Here is a 6,230-nt window from a genome sequence, read left to right as displayed (position 1 = left end):
CGGGGTTTCTTGGATGAAGCCCGTACCTGAGTTTCCCTATGAACTCAACCCCTCCTACTGGAGGTTTCTTGCACACCCCAGGTTTGCTTCGTCCATCTCTGGCCATTTCCCTCGCAGAGGACAGAACAATGGATCGGGACTCTGCACTAGCTTCATACCTGCAATACATCTCAGTCACACACATACTTAACCTCCGAGAATTGCCCAACCACCAAGACAGTACTTATCGTTCAATTTTTCCTACCTTGGCTCATGCTTGAGGTTGCCTGGTTGCCATAGTTACTATTTCTCTTCTCCCCTCCGCTGTGTCACTTCTGCTGCCTCGGGAACAATAGTCTTGGGCTTTTCTGCAGTCCTGCTAGCAGCCAGGATGCCCAAGTAGAGTAGGCCACCCAAAATCGTGTGGGATGCATTTCCCTCTCTGCTGGGGTCCCCCTCCTGCAAACGCAGAATATCCCAGATGAAAAATATCCCCCTCCTGCAAACGCAGAATATCCCCCATATTGTGAAAAAGAACTCACCCAACCAGAATCAAAGGATGGACACAGAGACGTGGAGTGCAGCAGAAGTGAGACTTTAATGACGGTCTTGCAAGAGCAGGGGTCCGGCACGCAGCCACACCCAGAGCAGGAACAACAAGCAATTTATTCCTAGTGCAAGTCCCTCCCCAAGTTCCTCAGTAGCTGAGGATTGCGGGGTCACAATCTCTCCTGGACATCGCCTAAGGGGTTTTTAGTCCAAATAAGGTTAAAATAAATACTTGTTACTGTTTGGTTGGAGAGTTTGAGTTTTCTCATTTCTGAGTAAGTTCTGTTTCCCCAATGCGGTTGTTACCATGTCCCCCTTTGTTCTAACAGGCCTTTGGTCATTTCTGCTTTCTAGTACATGCTCTTGGTTGTATTAGCAGACTTCTTTCCATTTTATGAAAATGAATCATCTTGTCTATCACACACAGCCAGTGAGCTCTGAGTGGGCTGGCCGCCACTTGGCCTCATCTCCCCTCCCCCTTCCCTGGAACGCAGGGTAGCGGGCATTGGTCCCACACCACAGGGCTTCTGCCTTTGTGTGGCCTCTGCACAGGTGGCCTGTGTAGGTGGCCACCCCCTCTAATCCCAGCCCGCTCCAAGATTTCTTAAACAGCCATCAAAAACACAAACTTTGAACCACTTGAGGCTTCTCACTCTGAGAGGCATTTGGCTGTTTCTTATAAACCTGCACTTATGACCAGTTCATTCTACTCCAGTATTTATCAAGAAAAATGAAAACATATGCTGACAGGCATAGAAGAAGAAAAAGAGAAAACATTTTCACAGAAAAACTTGTACTCACATGTTCATAGGAGCTTTACTCATAATAGCCTAAAACTCGGAATAACCCAGATAGCTATTCATTGATAAATTCAAAAACAAACTGAAGTATATTCATTAATGAAATACCACTATAGTCTCGTGATATGCAAATATAAAGGAAAAACATACATTAATGGGGATGAATGTCAGAGCATTGTGCTAAGTGAAAGACGCCAGATATAAAAAGCCACATGCTGAATGATTCCATCTACATGAAATTCTAGAAGAAGTAAGGCTATACCAACAGAAGGACAATTCCTGAGGCAATAAAATGGTTTATAGATGATCATGGTCATGCTTCCTTGACTGTCAAAATGTATCTAAGTGTTGATACACTTGTAATTTGTGAATTTATTGCAAATAAATTTTGCCTCAATAAGCCTGAATAAAGTAAAAATACTTCATGGGTGGTGCTGTATAGTTCCTACTGCCTCACTTCATGATATGAGTCAAAGTCCAGTCAGGGAAACAGGAACCATACTAGGTACTTCAGGGGGAGGGTTAGTATAGAGGACTGGCTACCCAGGTGTGAGACAGCTGAACGAGTAAAGAGCACCGATGCAAAATGCCATTGAAAAATGATAACTGCGATAACTATTGCCACCCCTCAAGCTGAGGGAACTAAACGGAACTGGTACTTTTGAACCCAGTGGAGGGGCTTTCCAGAGGTGTGGGTGAAACCTCTGAGGAAAGGGCACTCTCAGAATACTGCCAGTATCTCTGAAGACATGGGATGTGGCTGTTTTTTGGGTTTGTTTTTGTTTTTTAGAGTCCTGCAAGGTAGGAAACTGCTGCCACCAGGAGAAAGGGTCACTGTTGGAGCAGTCCAAACTAGAACTCAAAAAACAGGAAAGATCAATCCCTTTTCTGTGCCTTTCTTCATTCAGCAATCTCTAGTGGCTTCTATTTGTGGAACCTAATGGTGACCCAGCTATGAAAGGAGAAATTTTGTTTCCAGAGCCTCATCTCAGTATCAGAGAACACATTATAAAAGTATGGATATGGAGCTAAAAGACACACATGTAAAGAATTAAATATCTCTGGTTTAACCCCACCTTTAGTAATATGAAGGTTAAGGAGTAATTCCAGGTGACTTCAGCCTAATCCCACTATTATTAAATTCCCAGTGTTTCAGCTAATGATTTTAACATCCCTTGGTTTCAATTACCTAGATTTATTATTTCATTAGGGGTTACAACACAGCAATTTTCTGATTTTAGCATTTGCTAGCTATAATTCTATAAAGAAGAGTGTTCCCTCATCAATTATTTGGTTATTCTGAAATAGAGTTTATACAGGAAAGGCAGGAAAAAAATCTTAATTATTTCTCTTCATTGATTTTCAGGGGTGGTGACATAATAGAAATTTCCAAAGATAACAATGAGTTAACGACCTTTCTTAATATTAGAAACTCATTGCTTTTGTTTGCATATTTGATATTTTTTAATCCATTGCATTTTTTAAATATTCAGATTGCCCATCTTAGGCCAGTGGCAGCCTTCATGGTGTTGTTTGTCTTCTGTATTTTTTGACCTAAATTATTGTTTTTAAAATGTCAGATATGTCCAATTTAATTCTATTCCTCTCAATTGACTCTAAGTCTCTCAGATCTCAGAATAAATTTGCAACTTATCTTGAGCTTTCTCTGCTTGGTAAGCTGCTAACAAACATTTGAACTATCTGGTATTGAGCCACCTTGTGGAAATATTCTTGAGATGTACTCTCATCAGTGCAAAGTCAATTTTAGTTACAAAATGTAATAAGGTTGTTCAACTCTAACTGCAAATCCAGTCTTGAAGCTTGAGTATTATGTGTGCTTCTTAGAGAGGAAAAAAATGCCAAAAAGTAAATAGAAAATAATTATGCAATCTCAAGAAGCATCTTAAGATTTTAAATCAGTTTACATTTTTCTAAAGTGAACGATCATAAGTGATTTTCCTAAAATGGATTGGGTATAGCTCCAACAGTGAAGATGGCATCCCTCTAGCACGTGGGAGCAATTAGAGAACAAAATGGATCCTGGGATTCACCTTTCTGGGGAAGTCTCTTTTGTCTCTAGAAAAGGTAGCAGTCTTTTGATCTGCATTAATGCTGTCCTTTAGTTGTGTATTGGTGAATCAACAGGTGACTAGCAGCACCTCCAATCAGATACCCAGGCCAGAATTTAGGGAGATTTCCTAGGCTTCTTCCTGTCCCCCACGTGCGATGGATTTTACTTCTTAGAGTCTCTCCCATCTGTGCCTCTTTCCCTTCCCTACACCACGGCTACCATCTAGAATTTCAGCTTATCTGAACTAGGCAACTGGCCTCCTCAATGCTTCCAGTTCTCACACTTCAGTTTTCACACCCCTACCAAAGTAATTTTTCGAAAAATAGATCACTTCATAGCCCTTGGTTAAAATCCTTAAACAGCTCTTTCTTACCCTTAAAAAATATTCCAATTTCTAAGTATGGAATAGGATGGTCTTCATGATCTGGCCTCTATTAAATTTTCGGTATTCTTCCTTCCAGCCTCTTGTGTCTTCCCTAGACCTCCTCAAGTCCCATACTCACTGTTCCAACAATGCTAAAAGACTGTCAGAACTCTCATCTCGGTATGCTTGGAGACCTCCCCTACATTTGAAAGAGCTGTTCCTTCTACTTAAAACAATCCTCCTTCTTCAAATGGTGTTAATGAGAACTCACCCTTCAAAAGTCAGCTCGGCCAGGAGTTCGAGTCTGAGTGAGCTCTGATTGTGCCACTGCACTCCAGCCTTGGAGATGGAGCAAGATCCTATGTCAAAAAAATAAAAAATAAAAATAAAAATGAAAGTCACCTCTGATCTCACCCCCTCTGGGAAGCTTTACCTGATCTCCTTCATATCCAGAGTAGATCAGCATCCTCCACATCTCCATGTGGTTCCCTGGCAGGCTTATCATTACTGCGGTGATCCCTAGACTATGTGACACTTGCTCTCTCTCACGAGCATCCTCGTGTATTTCATCTTTAGCCCCAACATCCAGCGTCGTGCTTGAGCATACCCTTATTGAATGACTGCTGAGAAAATAAACGAATAAAAGCATAATCTTAACTCAGCATATTTCAGACATTATTTTCCAAAGGGGTTGTACCAATTTACCTGTAGTCCAAACAAAAATATAACTGAGTTTCTGATGTTCCACATCCTCACCAACTCTTGGCATTGTTAGACTTTAAAATTTAAAAGATTGTGATGGGTCTGTGGTGGTATCTTATGGTAGTTTTTAAGAAGTCTTTACTGTGCTAACAGACATCGTGTTAAGAGACAAATTTTTTCACACACTAAATTTCCTGAAACAGCAAATGTAAACACCCTGTAGTTAGACTTTTTCAAGAACAGTAAGAAAACCAGTGAGTGAATGCAGAACTGCAGTTAAGATTATGGACTGAGAACCAGAACTGAACTCATCAATGGTTCTCAAATTTTGATTTTTATATAAAAACCTAATTTGTGTGTGTTAAGATTGTATATTCTTGGGTTGCAGTCCCCAGAAATTCTGGTGTGGTAACTTGGAGCTTGGGCCCTAACATCTGTATTTTAAAACAAGTATACCAAACAATTTTGATGCAGTTGTTTTTCAGTCCACAGAATGAGAAACACTATTTAAAGAAGAGGCATTCAGATTATAATGTAATTTATGAGACTAACTACTTTGTCTATTATCTGGTTAATATTACAGCTGTGATTTTCTATTTTTTGTGGGTACATGCAGCATCATCTTACAAAATGAAAATTAAGCCTGCTTGGAAAAGTTTAAGACAGGCTTTGCAATAAGCGAAGGTCTCTGCTTATGTTGCAAAACCAAGGGTAGTTATGGGAAAGTATGGTGAAAAGAGCATCACTGTCAATTTCAGAAGAGAGGGAACTGAGACTCAGGTGTGCATTTTAACTTCCCTCAGTTTCCATTTCTCACCTGAAATTAGTATTACACCCCTCCTATCAACCTCACAAACCTGAATAGGAGTCAAAAGGAGAGTGAGGCAAAGTGTTAATTCAGAAGTAAGACCTCATCGTTGTTAGCGGAATGATCATTCTTTTTGAGTGACACAGTTATCTAAATCAAAGAAACAAAATTTAGCTCCAGGGACCTCTGTGTCTTAGAAACTTCCCACTAAAGGGTAGTTAGGATTCTAATAACTGAGCACCCTCGTATTTCAGCTTAGGCAACATGCAAGGAACATTCTGGGTGACTTGCGGTAGGACACACAGTTAATTTAGCGATAAGACCAGGATTCGAGTCGTCTGATTTCTAGCCGAGGTCATTCCACCGTATTTCACTCAGTCGTCTTTCTCACTCTGGCCTATAGTCCACAAGCCGGGTGATTCTGAGGCTCGCCAGTGTTTGAGCACCGCGGCTTTGCTGCATCCCATGTAGGACAGGGCGGTCATCGTGGTCAGTCTTTCCTCGATGGCACTTCTTGTGCTACCAACAGCTCGACTGCATCATTCATATACTCTGCGCTCACCAACGGAACTGCACAGCTCCACGGCTCACAGCGCAGTCACAAAACCGTGCGACCACCGGCACAGTCGGCCGCAGAACGTGGCTCGCTCGGAGAAAAGCCCCTCGGGGTGGGGGTCCTTCCCGCTCTTCCCCCCTCCCCCCACCCAGCCTCTGGCAAGCGCTGATTTCCGCAAAAAACGTGAACTTTTTGCGACCAGCTTCTTTCATTCAGCGGGCTTTCAAGACGTACTTGTGGTTTTAAAATGACCGAGGTGACGACGTTTTATTTACTTCCAAATCTCTTGTTTAGCCTGGAAATGAAGAAAACGTCACCTACAGGATCATCCCAGTCAAGCTTGTTTTCCTTCTGCAGTGGCCGCTTTGCCAGCTCGGGAAACGAACAGCGCCCGCCGCCCG

The sequence above is a fragment of the Carlito syrichta genome, unplaced genomic scaffold (genome assembly GCF_000164805.1).
Source record: "Carlito syrichta isolate Samal-C Ts95f unplaced genomic scaffold, Tarsius_syrichta-2.0.1 Scaffold143566, whole genome shotgun sequence".
NCBI lineage: Eukaryota > Metazoa > Chordata > Mammalia > Primates > Tarsiidae > Carlito > Carlito syrichta.
The sequence above is the reverse complement of the archived record's forward strand: the minus strand, read 5'-3'. Positions refer to the sequence as shown.